Below are 19,337 nucleotides of genomic sequence, written 5' to 3'. Positions count from 1 at the left end.
TGAATGAATTAAAAAATCTTCGCTGCTTAACGAGAAACTCATATTGCTGCTTTGCGAATGCATAAAAGATGCTCTGAACATCAAGATCAGCCTCACCAAACTTCTCATCCAATTCTGCCATGAATCCTACCATAGCCCACTTAGAACCTTATAAGATGCTGCCCATTATACTAGTTTTATTAGTAGCAGTCTTTTCATTAAAGATTCCTTTACTTTGTTGTTTCAGATAAACTTATTTTACATTAAAAAGGGAAGGATAAACCCTCAAGGAACAAAGAGAGGCTGGAAGACATAAAAGAAAGTTAAGCAAGTGGATGATGCATTTACTGTAGTTTCAAAAATGGGAGAGGCTAACTCAAGGTGAGCCAGGGAACTGAAAATAAAATTGCAGTTGTTTTGTAAGAACTAATTGTGACAGATAGACAGCACTTGTCATAACAGAAATACCATCAAGCGTAGCTTTACAGAAAACTGAAAAAAATATTTCTACAACATATTATAGGTAGCATAATGAAGGCTGCTGTGACCTAAATATGACATCTTTACTGGTTTTATTTTCAGCAATAAGAGGGACAAAACCACTCTCTGTATATTTATGGCAGAATAGCAAGTATTTTTAAAGTTAGAATTATTTAATCAATGATTGTTTGTACAAGTCATTGGAAGCAACTGAAAACTGTTTGCTGCATAATGTTGTGTTTAAGTTCAGTTATGGATGGAGGATACAACATTAGAAAAAAGTCTATTACAAAGACTCACACACTTATTTTTATATTGTCAACCATTTAATCTTCGATCATTCCGACATTTTAGAAATAAAACAGAAATTCCTGCAGCGAAACGGAAAATGTCAATTAAATGCATTGTGAATGGTTTTTGCATGTTAAACAAGATCCTTTTTTGTGAGCTTACAAATTTATTTCATGATGGTTTAATTATACTTCATGTTAATATATTAATATTACTACAGATGCTAGTTTTGTTCAGGAACAAAAATTGATTATGTTCTATTGTGAGCTGTTGTTTTTTTTCAAATCTGTTTTATCAAGCTACAATAACATTTCAAATGTTTGTTAACTATTGCATAACAAATGCTAGCTGTCCTTGAAAGTCACAGAAGAAGGAAGATAAATAGATTCAATTAGAGATGTGCATGTTGCCCTTGGCTATCTTTTAAATGTGTGCAGGCATTTTTGGCTACAACAATTGGACAAGTTGACCCCAAATCAATGTGAGCCACTGGTATGTCTTTAGTTTACTCCTGGCCATCCATTATATTTGCTCATTATGTAGAAGAGCATTAATTTAAGCAATAAATTGGGGCATACAGACTTTGGCAACCTTTCAGAGAGTAGCAAGTTTCTTCCTTGCTTGATCACAGATCAAGCAGAGTTTATGCTTTCTGCTTCTCCCTAGCAGGCTGCTTACAATGTAATCTCCAAAAGGAAATGTCTCTTGCTCCAAAAAGACATACTTCCCTTTCTTTTCTTAAAAAGAAATCATACCATTTTCACCTCTTTAATGCCCTTCTGCCTTGCTTTAGCCAGTAATGTCTGACCCAATTCTTCCAATTAATAGATTGTAACAACCAAGCTCGAGTCCAACTACTGCCTCCAAGCCCTCAGATCCTCAATTCCACTCTGAATTAGTTCACTGTTTTTAAAGACATTTTTATACATTGTTTGAAATCTTCTGTACTGTGGGGTTTTTTTCAAAGAAAAAGAACATTGCCTACTCCCCTGCATTCTTTATTCAAATTTCAAATTTGGCTCAATTTATGGTATCTCTACAGCCTGGCCACTCAACCCATCGAGTTCATGCCAACTGCCCAAAGAGCATCCCACCCAAAACCACCTTCCCCAACCCTATACTGGTATTTCCCATGGCTTAATACACCTAGCTTGCACATACTTGGACACTATGGGCAATTTAGCATGGCCAATCCACCCCGACCTGCACATCATTGGACCGTGGGAGGCAACTGGAGCATCTGGAGGAAACCCTCACAGACACAGGAAGAAAATGCAAACTCCACACAGACATTACCTGAGGCTGGAATTGAACTCAGGTCCCTACACTATATGGCAGCAATGCTAACCACTGAGCCACCATGCTGCGCCTGTTGTTGAAACTCTACAAAACTTCTGGTTTCAACTTTGAAGATGGTCGCAGTTCTCCTTTCAGAAGGCCTAACTACACCCAAACTGAATGCAGGGAAGTTTTCAGTGTTACTGATTGTCAAAGCCATTATGGAAGTGTAGCGGACTAGAGACATCAAGGAGATAGCCTCAACTCTAATTTATACTTTATTTAAAGAAAGTATAAGGCTGTATTCTAGATGTGATTTGATGTCAAACTAGTATTAGGCTTTTAGCAAAACACACTTTATTCTTACACCACAGTTAAAATACAAACACAATAGAAGAATTTACATCACCTTAATTCTATCAAAATACTTAACAAAATAATATATCATTTACTGCTACTCATCAACTGTTCCAAAATAGCAGCATCCCATAAACCACACTTAGTAAAGGCAAATGTGGTAAAATTGATTTACTCACTTGCTATCTCCTCCAATCCATGATGTTGACCTGGGGTGGACAAAGGCAGAAGTCATATGACACCAGGTTATAGTCCAACAGGTTTATTTGAAATTACAAGCTTTTGGAGTGCTGCTCCTTCATCAGATGAAGTTGCCTGACAAAGGGACAATGTCCAAAAGCTTATGATGTCAAATAAACCTGTTGGATTATTACCTGGTGTCATGTGGCTTCTGACTTTGTCCTCCAATCCAGAAGGAAGAATGCCAACAGAATGAATCTAGCAGCAGAGAGAGAGTTGTATCTATCAGCTTCAACTCCAAAAACTCCAATTTCAATAACTAAAAGCAAAAACTTCAATCTTGCATCTGTGTGAACCTAACTCTATCCACTCATGTCTTTTTTTATCTAATTAAAAAAAAACAAAGCTGTTTATTCTGCATTCCATGGACCAGGTTTACAACACCCCTGTTCAAGACAAACACAATGCAACAAATCCCTCTTAAAGGCATATCTCATCACAGCAGTGACTACCCTGACTCCTCCCAAGTAATGGTGACAGAGAGCACCAAGATGCTTTAAGACGCTACACAGTGGAAGCAGCCACTAATCTACAATTTCCCTTCCATCTTTACTTTCCCTCTAATCTGGGAACCATATTTTTTATTGATTAAAACACTCCTTGTGAATTTATTTAACTTCCCAAGAATAGTCCCACTCAAACACTCACAACCAGGATAACTGCTTCATTGATGTAAAAACTAGTTCCTGGTTCGTTGCCAAGAAACTGGGGCAGGGCGATAAGGAAGATACCAGTGCAGATCTTGTTACTTATTAATATTCCTACTGGCCTGAGGGTGTTCTTCATTTTATTCTCTATTCTCAGCTTTAAAATGACATGTCAAATTCAATATTTATGCATATGCCATGATATCACACACCATTCAGCTTTTCATGAGCATGCTGCAGGAAACCTCAGACTATTACATTTACATTTGCAACATATTTATACAAGGTTCAGTTATTTAGTAGGATAGGGTTATCCAGAAATGAGGAAGATGTTGGGGACATTTAGCAAAGAATCTAGAAATCCTGCAGATCCAGCCCATCAATTTCTTCCCCTAATTCTCCAAATCATCAAGTTGAGCCTTGGCACTATGATGGTCTGCCTGAGAAGTTTTCATACAAATCAAATTTCAAAGTGCAAAATGGACAAAAGCAGAACAAAACAAAAATGACATTTCAAAACGTGCTAATGGCATTACATTTTACTGTTCATGGAGATGTGATGTGTGTAGATTGTTTTTTGAACATTAAGATTCATAGGACATCACAGGAGTCAGCATTTCTGGTGAGGCAGAAACAGACATCCATGATCTGCAATTTGATTTCAGTAATAGAGATACAGCACCTTCAGAGACAGAAAGTTTCACGGGATTTTAAATTCCAGTACAACAGCTTACTGAAAATCAAGCAAGATAGTGCAGGTTATAAGAATCCAGCCATCATTTTGCAAGCAACACTGATTGCAGAAAATGCTTCACTTGTTTGAACTGTGGATCAAAAATGGAAATGAAGTGGGGAACAGTCAACCATAAGCAAATAGATTAAATGAGTAGCTGTATAATCATGGTGTCAGAGTTTGCCAAAATGCATCTCAGCCTGTGATGACTGGGGTCATTGCACAAAGCAACTTCATAAAATGTAACATAGGAAGATTCCCAGCTCTCAGTAATCTTTTTTAAATTGCATGTTAAATTCCTAATGCAAGTATACAATTGGGAAATCGAAGTCAGATTCTGTAGACTCAAAGAGGTAAGCTGCTATACCAATGTTACAAAAGCAACTGCATTTCAAGTGAACTTAGAGTCATAAAGTCAAACAGACCCTTTGATCCACCTTGTTCATGCCATCAGAGTTTCCCAAACTAACCTAATTCCACGTGCCCACACTTGATTTATATTCCTTTAAACCTTTCCTTTTCCTGCATCTGTCCAGTTAAATATTGTAACTGTACCTTTAACTTCCACTTGCTCTGGCAGTTCATCCCACACATGAACCACCCTCTGTGTGAAAAAGCTGCCCCTCAGGTCCCTTTTGAATCTTTCTCCTCTCACCTGAAAAATATGCCCCCTCGTTTTGAATTCCCCTACCCTGGGGAAAAGACCTTTGCTATTCACCTTATCTATACTCCTGACAATTTTGTAAGGCCACCCCTCAGCCGACGCTCTAGCAAAAAAGTCCCAGCCTCAACATCTGCAGCTCTGCCATCATCTATCTTAGTATCTATCAAAGAACTCAGTTAAGTTTGTGAAACATCATTCCCCATGCACAAAGTTATGCTGACTATCCCTAATCTGTCTTTGCCTTTTCAAATGTGTGTAAATACTATCTCTCAGAATCCCCTCCAACAATTTATCTACCACTGATGTCAAACTCACATGTCTACAGTTCTCAGGCTTCTCCTTTCTTAAATAACATTAACCACTCTCCAGACGTCTGGCATCTCACCTGTAGCTATAGCTGATATAAGTATCTCTGCTGAGGCTTAACTATTTCTTCCCTAACTTCCCACACCTTTCTGGGATACACCTGATCATGTCTTGAAAATTTTTAAGATCTCTAGCACCTCCCCTTCTATAATGTGGACTGCTTTCAAGACATCAAGAAATATTACCTGAGTTCTCTAGCTTCCACTTCTTCCTCCACAGTAAAAACTGACACAAAATTATTAATTTAGTGACTCTCCCATTTTCTGTGGTTCAACACATAGACGACCTCATTGATCTTTAAGAGACCTTATTCTTTCCTCAGTTGCTCTTAATGTACTTGCATAATCTCTTTGTATTATCCTTAACCTTATCTGTCAAGCTCTCTTAGATATCATTTTTGGTCTTCTGATCTCCCTCTTAAGAATGTCCCTACACCCCTTATATTCCGCAAGAGATTTTCTTGATCCCAGTCGTCTATGCCTGACATGACCCTCCTCCTTATTCTTGGCCAAAGCCTCAGTGTCTCTATTCATCCATTGTTCCCTTCTCTCACTAGCTTTACTCTTCATTCTAACAAGAACATACCATCAATGAGCTCTCATTATCTCACTTTTGAAAGCCTCCAAACTTGCCAGTCATCCCTTTACCTGCGAACAGTCTACTCCAATCCACTTGTTGAAAAGTGGCACAATGGTTAGCACTGCTGCTTCACAGTGTCAGAGACCCGCGTTTAATTCCTGCCTCAGGCAACTGTCTGTGTAGAGTTTGCACATTCTCCCAGTGTCTGTGCAGGTTTCCTCTGGGTGGTCTGGTTTCCTCCAACAGTCCAAAAATAAAAATGTGCAAGTTAGGTGAATTGGCCATGCTAAATTGCCTGGAGTGTTAAGTGAAGGGGTAAATGTAGGGGAATGGGTCTGGGTGGGTTGCACTTTGGAGGGTTGGTGTTTCCACACTGTAAGTAATCTAAAGTTCTTGTCTTATACCATCAAAATTTGCCTTACTCCAATTAATTATTTTAAGTTTTATACAAGAGTTACTTTCATATCTATTTTAAAAGCTAATAAAATTATGATCACGGTCCCAAAGTGCTCCCCCATTAACACTTCAGTCACTTCAGTATTTCCCAAGAGAAGGTCAAGTTTTGTTTGTTCTCTAATAAGTACATCTGCGTATTGATAAAGAAAATTTTCTTGAGCACATTTAATAAATTCCTCACCATCTCATCCCTTAAAACTATGTCAGTCCCAGTCGATGTTTGGAAAGTTAAAATCCCCTACAATTATAAATCTACTATTCTTGCATATATCTGATATTCTCTCTACATATTTAGCACTCAGTTTGAATATTGGGAGGCCTAATGCACAATCTCATCAAGGTGATCATCTCCTTCTTATTTCTTATTGTACAATCCCATCAAAATGATTATCCCCTTCCCCTTCTTAATTCCATCCATATAGCTTCACTGAACGATCTCTCAGGAATATCCTCCCTAGGAACAGCAGTCATGTTTTCCCTAGTCAAAACTGCTACTCCCCCTCTTCTCTTGCCTTCCTTTCTATCCTTCCTATATCATCCAAAGCCCAGAACATTAAGCTGCCAGTTCTGTCCCTCCCTCACCTGTAATAGTTATGATATCCCAGTCACATGTTTCCATACATGCTCTGAATCCATCTACCTTACCTGTCAGATCTCTTACTTTGAAATAAATGCAGTTTAATTCTTCAGAGTGATCCCATTCTCTGACTTGGTTTTGCCTGCCTTGGTCTAATCAACTCATCCTGTTTAACTTCAAAACCATCCCCATCTGTCTCTCTATTCTCACTACTACTTAGGATCCCCCCCACTCCCCTTCCTACTAGTTTAAAGGCTCCCAAATAGCACTTACAGATCTCCCCACAAGATGTTAGTCCTACTTCAGTTCAGTTGAAACGCATTTCTTTTGAACAGATCTCTTCTGCCCCAGAAGAAATCCCAATGTTCCAAAATTAACTACTTCTTTGCTTAAAAAGCACTTTGAGGAATCTTGAAGTTGTAAAAGGTGCCATATAAAAGCAAATACTTGTTTCATGCATTTTACATTTATCCAGTCAACCTAACAGGTCTTTTTTAATAAAAGTCTATGATTCTTCATGACAACTTATTCCACCTTAAAGTATTCACATTTTGAAAAATGAATATCTTAAAATAATGTGTTCTGCTCCTTAAAATAATATGAAATGAACATTTCAAACTTGAGGCTTTGATTTATGATCTTGAATTTATTTCTGTAAACCTATTGCTAAAATTCTTTCATTCTACAAAGAGAAAATATTTTCTTGGATAACGTCATAAATTTAAACCAAGGAAATAAAAGCATTAACAATTTAGTCATAGTGTAGCAACTTAATGGAATAATTTAGCGGTGAGCAGAGACAATGAAACCTCTGTGGCAGTGCTCCCCATATAAATTAAAGATATTAAATGCCTCAGATTATTGCATTAATATTAAATCCAGAAATCCTCAATAGTAAAGTCTATTTTGCATTTCATCGCTTAGCAATTCATATTAGGCAAATATAGGATCGCGGTTTTCTTAATAATCTTCAAATCCTTTTTGACATGGCAAGAAACTGTGCAAAACACGATTTCAATTAAAGAGCATTCATGCAGCTGGTTTTGAGATCAATTGCTCAATACCCATGGATCAAGTTGTAAGCTTAATTTAGATCAAACTCAGTAATAGATCTGGCTACTGCTTTAAATAATGTAACAGCCAAAGAGCATAAATCTGACCGTGTTCAAGAGAAAGTTTGGGACTAACTGTCACAGCAGCATATACCCCTCAGGACTTAAGGCTCCAGCATGTAGAAAACATTGGTTGATGAATATGGCTCATTGATTTTAAGATGTCAACATCCTATCAATATTTGATGTTCTACCTTTGTTTTTTAGTAGATTTGACCATCGTGGGCAACAACTCAAAAGGACAAATACTCTAGGGAGTCCCTGAGCAGCAATTCATTGATACACTTCTCATCTCATGCCTAGAAACTGGTAAGTGATTGGCTTTTATAGCCTAGTAAGAAAAATGGAACAAGAATATAAATAGAAGGAACCTTGCCTACCACAGCTACTACATTAACTGGCTGTAGATTCTTTTTCATTTTGTACACTGTTATAACTGAGACATGTATTGATCAATATTAGAGAATGTATCTGATTAAATCAAATCTCATGGAAATTTAACTTACATTAAATTGCATATCTACAGGGTAATATGGAGTACATTTTCCTCTCATGATAAAACTCATTGCGAATAGGATGCATCCATATGCATGGTGACATTTTCTCACTTTGCGTACCTATAAGGGCCCTTGCGTACATTGTAGTCACACCCTCCTGTCGTCAACACAGTCCAATTTTGCATTACCCAGTCTGAGCTCTGCAACTGTCCTCTGAAGCAAAGTAACGTCTCCTTTCCCTGAGGCTGTATAATGCCTGCAATGCACAGATTCTAGCTCCTCAACTTGGATCCAAAGTTCCTTGACACTTACGACCGACGTGTTCATTCTGGACTGCGTTGGTGACCAGCAACTTCCACAATTTACAGGAGCAACACATCACCCATCCTGCCATCATTATCATATTTATAAATTAATAATTCAAGATTCTATGCTCTTTGCACTTTATTGTTATGATATTTTATTTCTATAAATGTAGTCACCACTATTAATCATTTTCCTCAGCAGCTATTTTTAAGGAAAAACGAACTATATACGTAGTTCTTCTATAATGCAACGTTACTTCACCTCAGTTGAGGAAGCAAGGATTAGACAGGGCTCTTGAGGGTTACAAGGTTGCCAGGAAGGAACTGAAGAATGGACTTAGGAGAGCTAGAGGTGGCATGAAAACGTTTTAGTGGCTCGGATTAAGGAAACCCCAAAGCGTCCTACACTTACGTGAGGAACAAGAGGATGGCCAGAGTGAGGGTAGGGCCAATCAGGAATAGTGAAGGGAACGTATGCCTGCAGTCGGAGGAGGTAGAGGAGGTCCTAAATGAATACTTTGTTTCGGTATTCACAAGTGAGAGGGAACTTATCGTTTGTGAGGACAGCGGGAACAGGCTGATATGCTTGAACAAGTTAATATTAAGAAGGAGGATGTGTTGGAAATTTTGAAAAGCATGAAGATAGTTAAGTTCCCTGAGCCAAACCGGATATATAGTGTGGTGCTGGAAAACCACAGCAAGTCAGGCAGCATCCGAGGAGAATCAAAGTTTTGGGCTAAAGCATTTCATCAGGAATGTCCAAAATGTCAATTCTCCTGCTCTTCAGATGCTGCCTGACTTGCTGTGCTTTTCCAGTGCCACATTTTTCAACTCTGATCTCCAGCATCTGCAGTCACTTTCTCCCATATGGAATATGCCAAAGGTTATTACGAATAGTGAGGGAAAAGATTGCTGCACCCCAGGCAATGATCTTTGCATCCTCACTGTCCCCTCAAGTAGTACCAGATGGTTGGAGGGTGGCAAATGTTAGTCCCTTGTTCAAGAAAGGGACTAGGGATAACCCTGGGAATTACAGACCAGTCAGTTTTACGTCAGTGGTGGGCAAATTATTGGAGAGGATTCTGAGAGGCAGGAAAAGCATAGTTTGATTAGCATGGCATTTTGAGGGGCAGGTCATGCCTCATAAGCCTTATTGAATTCTTTAAAGCTGTGACAAAACACATTGATAGAGGTACAACAGTGGTTGTGGTGTATATAGATTTTAGAACATAGAACATAGAACATAGAACAATATAGCACAGAACAGGCCCTTCGGCCCACGATGTTGTGCCGAACTTCTAACCTAGATTAAGCACCCATCCATGTACCTATCCAAATGCCGCTTAAAGGTCGCCAATGATTCTGACTCTACCACTCCCACGGGCAGCGCATTCCATGCCCCCACCACTCTCTGGGTAAAGAACCCACCCCTGACATCTCCCCTATACCTTCCACCCTTCACCTTAAATTTATGTCCCCTTGTAACACTCTGTTGTACCCGGGGAAAAAGTTTCTGACTGTCTACTCTATCTATTCCTCTGATCATCTTATAAACCTCTATCAAGTCACCCCTCATCCTTCGCCGTTCCAACGAGAAAAGGCCGAGAACTCTCAACCTATCCTCGTACGACCTATTCTCCATTCCAGGCAACATCCTGGTAAATCTTCTCTGCTCCCTCTCCAAAGCTTCCACATCTTTCCTAAAGTGAGGCGACCAGAACTGCACACAGTACTCCAACTGTGGCCTAACCAAAGTCCTGTACAGCTGCAACATCACTTCACGACTCTTGAATTCAATCCCTCTACTAATGAACGATAATACTCCATAGGCCTTCTTACAAACTCTATCCACCTGAGTGGCAATCTTCAAAGATCTATGTACATAGACCCCAAGATCCCTCTGTTCCTCCACCTGACTAAGAACCCTACCATTAACCCTGTATTCCGCATTCTTATTTTAGTAAGGCATTTGCTAAGGAGGCATGAGATACAGGGACATTTGGCTGTCTGGATACAAAATTGGCTGGCCCAAAGAAGGCTGAGGTTGGTGGCTGATGGAAAGTATTCAGCCTGGAGCTTGGAGACCAGTGGTGTTCTGCAGGAATCTGTTCTGGGACCTCTGCTTTTTGTGATATTTATAAATGACTTGGATGAGGAAGCAGATTAGTAAGTTTGCTGATGACATGGAGGTAGGTGGAGTTGTGGATAGTGTGGAGGGCTATTGTAGGTTACAATGGGACATTGACAGGATGCAGAGCTGGGCTGAGAAATGGCAGATAGAGTTCAACCTGGAACAGTGTGAAGTGATTCATTTTGGAAGGCTGGATTTGAATGCAGATTACAGGGTTAAAGGCAGGATTCTTTGCAGTGTGGAGGAGCAGAGGGATCTTGGGGCCCACGTTCATCAATCCCTCAAAGTTGCCACCCAAGTTGATAAGGTTATTAAGCAGGCATAATGTGTGGTGGGTTCCATTAGCAAGGGGAATGAGTTTAAGAGGTGTGATGTTATGCTGCAGTTCTATAAAGCCCTGGTTAGACCAACTTGGAATGTGTGTTCAGTTCTGGTCGCCTCATTATAGGAAGGTTGTGGAAGATTTACAGAGGTTGCAGAGGAGATTTACCAGGATGCCTGAACTGGAAGGCATGTCTTATGAAGAAAGGTTGAGGGAGCTAGGGCTTTTCTCATTGGAGCGAAGAAGCATAAGAGGTGACTTGATAGAGGTGTACAAGGTGATGCGAGGCATAGACAGAGTGGATAGACAGAGACTTTATCCCAGGTTGGAAATTGCTATCATGAGGGGGCATAATTTTAAGGTGGCTAGAAGAAGGTTTAGGGGAGATGTCAGAGGTCAGTTCTTTACACAGAGTAGTGGGTGCATGGAATGCACTGCCAGTGATGGTGGTAGAGTCAGAAACATTTGGAAGAATTAAGCAACTCTCGGATAGGCACATGGATGACAGTAAAATGAATGGTATGTAGGTCAGTTTGATCTTAGAGTAAGATAAAAGGTCTGTACAATACCAAAGGCTGAATGGCTGTACCATGCTGTACTGTTCTATGTTCGAGATGGTTGTGTTCTGGTGCAATCCTTTGTTCTAGAAAAATTGCGCTTTTGAAACAGTGCTTAAAGTGTAGATGATGTAAGCGCGCTAGAGCCAGCACACGTTTTCAAAGTTTGCACTTTAGAAACAGTGCCCCCAATTCGTCAATCGTGTTCCAGCAAATTTTTGTTAATGAATTGCACGTTTTAGTAGAACGGCCTGTAAACCTTGTTTTTAATTTGAAGACTAAAAACACGAACCGATCCGATTCACCAGTCAGCATTGTTTCCTGAACTAGTGCCACACTTTGGTTTGTGACATCACTCGGCTGCTGGCCAGCCTCTCAATGCACACTTTTTATGTGGAGGAAGTCACTATCTGCATCAGTGGAGCTGAGGTGGAGATGGTCAAGACTTTCTAGGAGTGACAATCACCAAAAATCTGTCCTACTTCACCCACTCACTTTACATTCGGAAGAGTTTAATTGTTGCAGTAAACCTAATTACATCATCTCAGTCTCGCTTGCCATGGATATTTTCAACAAGATTCTTTCTTGGCCTTTGTCTCATCCTGCTGAAGTCTCATATGGAATGACCATTTCCCTAATTGACTGTGCGGTGTTAGAATTCTCTTTCTTATATGGTTGTGGTCAGAGACACTTTATAGCTAACGTGATCAACGCTTCATTTAGACAAAGGAATTCAGGTGCTCCAATTCAAACTGAGAGCATCAGTCAGCTACCTCTTTTAAACTAAAGCTGTTTTAACGTACTTAAGAAGCTGTAAGTCTTTCAATGTTTTCTGTCTTCTGCCATAAATCTTCACAACATAAATACTCCACAAAGCACATACTGATTTAAAACCATCATTCCAGAAACACTGACATCATTAATTTTTAAAACCTTTTGCAAAATTAGATCTACACCTGCAAGATCTAAGCTCTAAAAAAAAGACAACATAAACAAATCACATACCTTTCACTCAATGTCACCCTGTTTATATCCTCTCTTGCTGGTCACACCTCCAGTACCTGTGCTGATTCTACCTCTGGACTTCATTTCAATCAGCTCCCAAACCTTAACAAGATAAGCTATTATTAAAGGCATAAAACCAAATCCTTCTCATTCAATGTAAATGTCAAAAACATTCAATGTTCTCTATCCTGCTCCACCACAGGCTCCAAATGTGTCAGAGCATTTTATATTGACAAGAATTCTTTGCTATCTGGGTACGAGAGTAAACTGACAAATCAGCTAGAAGGATTTTAAATTCACATGAAGTGTGCCTTAGTCTTCCGAGCTTTGCAACATCAAGTTTCGGGAGATTTTAGAAATGGATATTGGAGCTGATAATTAAGAGGGCTTTAAATCAATTGAAGTTTACATCACTTCCATATAATCATGATGCTAAAGGCTGTTGAATTAAGATATCTATGCTGACACTGGCTCAGTGGCTAGCACTGCTGCCTCATACAGCCAGGGACACGGGTTCGCTTCTAACCTCGGGCGACTGTCTGTATGGAGGTTGCACATTTTCTCAGAGCCTCTGTGGGTTTCCTCTCAATGCTGGGGTTTCCTCACATAGTTCAAAGATGTACAGGTTAGGTGGATTGGCCATGTTAAGTTGCCCATAGACTGCAGGGATGGGTAGGTTAGGTGGATAAGCCATGGGAAATGAAGAGTTATGTGAATTGAATAAAGGGGCGAGTCTGGGTGGAATGCTCTTCAGAGAGTCATTGTGGACTTGTTGGGCTGAATGGCCTGTTCCCATACTGCAGGGATTGTACGAAACTTATGCCTACTCCAATAAAGGAGCCAAAGTGCTTTTATGCTGATGTGATAGTGTCACTACCTCTGGACTAGGTTCAAGCACCGTTTACTCCAGAGGAATGCAATAACAATTCTGTACAGGTTTAAAAAAAATTCTAAAGGAACCAAACTCACCTCAGTAAAAAACAACATCTGACTTCAAATTCCATTTCTGCAGTAATATGATGGAATGGGGCCCTCCTATGGAACAGTGGTCATGTCCTTACCCTGGACCAGGAGGCCTGTGTTCAAGTGCCAACTGCTCCAGAGGTGTGTAATAACATCTCTAAACAGCTTGATTATAAAAATAGGCTTTAAAGAAAAATTAAACATGACAGAGTCCAGGTGGATTGCCCTCTTATTTCCTTCCATTTCTTTTCACCAACTGCTTGATGCTAACCGACTGGTTCCTCAAAGTTAAATTACGCCCATAGTGTATCACTCCCACTTCTTGAACAGTCGAATCTTTATGAAACCCTCTAGCCATCTGGATTCAGTGCCTCCTGTTGTTTTCAAGCCACTTTCCTTTAAGAACATGAAAAAGCAGCTTTGAGAGAAGCAATATGTTACGCTGCAGTTTTCAAGCAATTGTTGTGTTTTATGTTTTGATATGTGGCTTACCGATTAAAATATTCCAAAAAAGTGCATTTGAGAGCTCACAGAAATATGACAGCATAAAAGGACTGCACCAGCTCTTCAGAAGAACAATTCACCTTGTCCTGTTCTCCCTGTAGCACTGTACATTCTTCCTTTTTTAGATAACAAACTAATTGTGTTTTGAATTACTCATTTAAACCTGTCTCCACTATCACATAAATCATATGTTTAACAGGCTCTTTACAATGTGATTTGTCGAAATACTACAACAAGATTTTTGTTTTGACTGATTAATTTATGTATTGTCATGTATATTTACTACAAATACGGATAGTTTTCCTATAATGCTGTAGTTGCATTCTAATGACACCTCGCTTTAATATAAATAATAGGGCTAATGGGAAAAGTGGGGTTAGGGGCAAACCAGGAAAAAATATCACTCACGATCGCTCAAAAAATCACCCAAAAGTCTAAACGCAAAGTATAGCACAGTCTGAATGAAGATTGAAATCATATTTATTAGTGAAACAAAAGTAAAGTTAACACAGTATATTTTAAATATATAAGAAGGCTGTTCCATACAGTACCTCTCACAGAAAGCTGCTCTGTCAACAGCTGGCATCGTTCATGCGCAGAATGGTGCAGAGATTTTGACGTGGATATCAGCACCTGCGCAGAACAAAACACACGAACTGATCTCTGCTGGAATCGCACTATTGCCAACAGAGGGCAAGCATTCTCCAAAATACCATTCCCTAAACCTTCAACGATGTTATAGCCAAATTGCGCTGCCAAAACGCATGTTAACACATGACTACCTGTACAGCGGAAAATGTTGTTCAGTGTCACCTTTCTCCACTGTCATCTTAAAACACAGAAAATAAACCAAAAACGCAGAATATAAAGCCAAAATAAATGAAACTGTAAAGTTCACCCTACAGTCTTATCTCAGTAAGGATAGGTGGTCTTTGGAACAGCTCCCGCTTTGCTTCTAGCTGAGCCATGGGCCTAAACCCGGGCACTTGGAAATTCAGTTAATTCATGACATGCAACGAACTTCAATGGAAAAACTCATGGGCAAGCTTGGAGGGTTTTGCGTTTTGGTGATACTATAATGGTGGTGTGCTGCAAGTTGTTTAACGACTCGGAGAGAAGCAGAACCCATAATGCATTTTCCTGCATTAAAAATTCCTAGATCTTTTAGAAACTAATAAAGGCAACTTCTGTGGACTTACCATTTCCAGAAATCTCTGGGCCTACAGAATAAACCTTATGCTGCTTTCTATCCCACACAGTTTTCTCCATACATTTGGTGTTCATGATGTATATTTAGGTACAGATACTGGTGGCCTCATTACACTTCCAGCATATAGCACAGGCAACCACTCTTGACCTGTGACAGGCTATTTAGAGTAACAGAGTCATACAGATGTACAGCACAGAAACAGACCCTTCAGTCCAACCCGTCCATGCTGACCAGATATCCCAACCCAATCTAGTCCTACCTGCCAGCACTTGGCCTATATCCTTTTAAACCCTTCCTATTCATTTACCCATCCAAATGCCTTTTAAGTGTTGCAATTGTACTAGCCTCCACCACTTCCTCTGGCAGCTCATTCCACACACGTACCATCCTCTGCATGAAAAAGTTGCCCCTTAGATCTCTTTATATCTTTTCCCTCTCACCCTAAACCTATGCCCTCTAGTTCTGGACTCCCCCACCCCAGGAAAAATACTTTGTCTATTTCTTCCATGAATATTGTTTCTGTCTATGCAGATGGTCTATATGCAAGAGGATTTAACTGGGGTTGTAATTAGAAACTGGAAACCAGGTTGATTTCTCACCTCATAAGTCCTGGGATGCTAACAATTATTGTAACCCAAACCCCCACGTGGAGTACAAAAACGGAAAATGCTAGTGAAACTGGAAAATCTGCGGAGAGAAAACAGAGTTAATGTTTCAAGTCCAGTGACCTGTCTATGGACTGATTGTAACCAATAACTGAGCACTCACCAAGGATCAGAACTGGGAATTTCCTCATCAAAACTTCTGATGGCATACGTATATTCTTATTAGCCTAAAAGCTACAAGATAAATAACACAACCTGATAACTTTATCTGGATTCTCAACCAAAGTGAAATACTTCAATTTCATATTGGTACCAGAAATCCTTACAGACCACAAATTCAGGTGCTACGTGCTATATGGTTTCTGATTATTTTTATCAATGGGCAAAATATTGCACACCATGTACCATCTTTTTGCTATGTAGTACTAGTGAGCAAGGCTTTCTACTGCTGCAGGATTACCACTTTAAACTGTGCATGTACATTGATTTCTCTATTAGGTAACAGGAGACAAAGATAACAATGATTTTACGATTTATACATTGAACTGACATGGTCTATTGCTATGGTTACAAACATTGATTAGTCTGTAATGAATTTGAACTTTTGATAATGAGATTGTCACCATGTTGTAAGGGGTTGAAGGTATTAATTTTTAGGCATTAATGCATACCAGGAGTATTATTATCAGAAAAAGGCCAGTTATTTCAGAGATAAAGCAATAAATGTGCAGACAAGTTTTCAGTTCACACTGTGAAGGAGGACTTCAGCATTGCTTGATAAATAAGGACAGTTTTTAACCTTTACAACCTGGGCAGTAATCAGGTGTGGGACAATCTCTCATTGACAAGGGCGCTGTCTATTTTTTAATTCAATGGCAATCTGTAGGGCCAGCGTCTGTGGGTTGCTGAGGACAGTAACTATCTTTCAGAAGATTTGAGGTCATGATGAAGGACTTAAAGAGTAGCAGAGACATTACAGGCATTTGAGATATTCTTCAGGGTGGCCTGGTTGGAGTCTAAGAAACTGTGCTAGCGGTACAAAGGTATTGAATGGGGAGAGAGTGTGTGGGAACTGAAAGTGTCATAGTGAAGGAAAAACTATAGAAGCAGACAAAGGGATTGCTAATAGTAGTAAAAATGGAATAAGTGATAACAGGAACGGGGAATTGTTGAAAATGAGTTGGCCGTGCTTTGACTAATTCATATAGAATAGGATTTGGGAGTGTGGGGGTGGGTAACAAACAGCAGCTCATGCTCTGAAATTGTTAAATTCAATGTTGTAACTCTTTTTTCTTGGCTTCATCTGCATCTTTCAATCTCGGTCCTTCATACTGCCCCCAACCCTAACTCCCATTATCAGCGTAAATATTCCCTTTTCCCAGGTGTTTTTAGTTCTGATGAAAGGTCACTGGACCTGAAATATTGACTCAGTTTTTCTCTCCACAGATGCTGCCAGACTTGCTGAGCTTTTGTTCCGGATCTCCAGCATCCACTGTTCTTTATTTTATTTTAAGGAGTTTTAATTAATGGGCAATGTTCATTTGACTCCAGTGCTGCTATGTGGAGCCTAATGCTACACCTTCACTTAATTTTGCCTGACATGTTGAACAGCAGAATGAATATACAACAATACTATTTAAAGAAATCAAATTTACAGATTGGTTGCTGGTTGATTCCTTCCACTGTGTTAATTTGAGAAGTTTTTGGTGCTTTCTGTATCAGTTTGGAATTCCACAAGTCAACAAGAGTTGGTGTGGCAAGTGATCATGAGTGGGTTTTTTTTCTGTTTTTGAGGCTTCTGCACAAATTATTGCTCACAGACATGGGTAAACTGATTGATAATTCGCTTGGACTGTCACATGACTTGGAGAATGATCAGAGGTCATTCAGAACAGGCCAAGTCACTGGAAGAGAGAGGGGGGAGAAGCATCTTGACAGCAGGCCTTACTCTTTCAAGATAAAAATCTAATTCTTGGATTTTATTTAAGGAACAAATGTGAAAGATACCTATACTTCAAGCGGGATTTCCTCACTGAACTCTGGCACTTGTTATAGCTGCAATTTCCGATGAGGTCAAGGACTGTATTGCCAAGGGGTGATGAGTAGGTAGTTGTAATGCTACACTATGGGCTGGTATTCTAGAAATCCAGGCTCATGATCTTGGAGCTTGGGTTCATGGTGAGCTGGTGGAATTTTAATCCAGTTAACAATAAAATCTGGAAATAGAAGTTAATTTCTGTAACGGCTGCCATGAAAGTTTCATTGAACTTACCTGGTTAACTAATATCCTTTTAGAGAAGATAATTGGCCACCCTTACCTGATCTACTTACATATGGCTGCAGATACATTGCAAAGTGGCTAACTGTTAGCTACCCTCTGAACTGGCCGAGCAAGTTCTCAAGGGTAAGTAGAAATTGACAAAAAATGCTGACAATCAAACTCCAAGAATCCAAGAGTTGTAACATCAGTATAAATATTTAAATTCAATTACCAAAATGGCTAACTGTTTCTCTTGGTTACAACTAATACAAGACACTTCCATTAGATTTCTTCAAAAATTCAAAGTAACCCATTTATTATAAAACCATATTTAATCTTAAAACCAGTGGAAAAATTGGTTAATATTAAAACTATAATCCAGAATTAGAATTATATCCCTTTTTAAAACCAAATAAATCCATTCACATATACACAGAACAATGTCAACTCAGTAGAGATAATTGTTTTTGAAAAGGGGATAAAATGGTCTGTAAAACAAATGAAAGAGGTTGAGAAATTCTCACAGTTCACCAAGCTTCTTTAATACATACCCATCTAAAAATGTTATGACACCATCTGGAGCAAGTGGGAGTCAAAACTGGCTCAAGTCTCCTGGTTTAGTGTAGGGACACTATCTCACTCAATTTTCTCTCGATTTGATGAGGCCCACTAAAACTTGCTTTTAAACATTCACCTATTACTGGAAGTAACACCAATACCTTATCCCCAATGGCAAAATTGCAAATTTGCGATTTTTTATCTGCTTCTTGTTTCATTGTTGCGATACTTTTAAATGTTGCTTCGCCAACTCCCCAGCTCTATTTAGTCATTCTCTAAAATTTGACACATTGTCCAAACATGTGGTATCTGAATTCTGACTTATTAATTTCTCCTTAATCAATTTTAACGGTTCTCTTACTTCATGCCCAAAATTAATTCAAATGGACTGAATTTGGTCAATTCATTTGGTGCATCTCTAATCGCAAAAAGCACAAAGAGAACTTCCTTATCCCAATCATCTGGATACTCCTGACCATACGCCCTCAAAATGATCCTGAGTGTTTGATGTCACCTTGCTAGCCCACACTATGATTCTGGATGGTACGCAGTAGACTGAAATTGCTTTATATACCTTGCAGGTATATTTTTTAAGCAGATCTGGCACTTCCACCTTAATCAATCTCTGATTCAGCTTTCTAACTTCCATTGGGCTTTCTGT

The sequence above is a fragment of the Chiloscyllium punctatum genome, chromosome 3, assembly GCF_047496795.1.
Source record: "Chiloscyllium punctatum isolate Juve2018m chromosome 3, sChiPun1.3, whole genome shotgun sequence".
NCBI classification, from domain to species: domain Eukaryota; kingdom Metazoa; phylum Chordata; class Chondrichthyes; order Orectolobiformes; family Hemiscylliidae; genus Chiloscyllium; species Chiloscyllium punctatum.
This window is presented reverse-complemented; position numbering follows the sequence as displayed.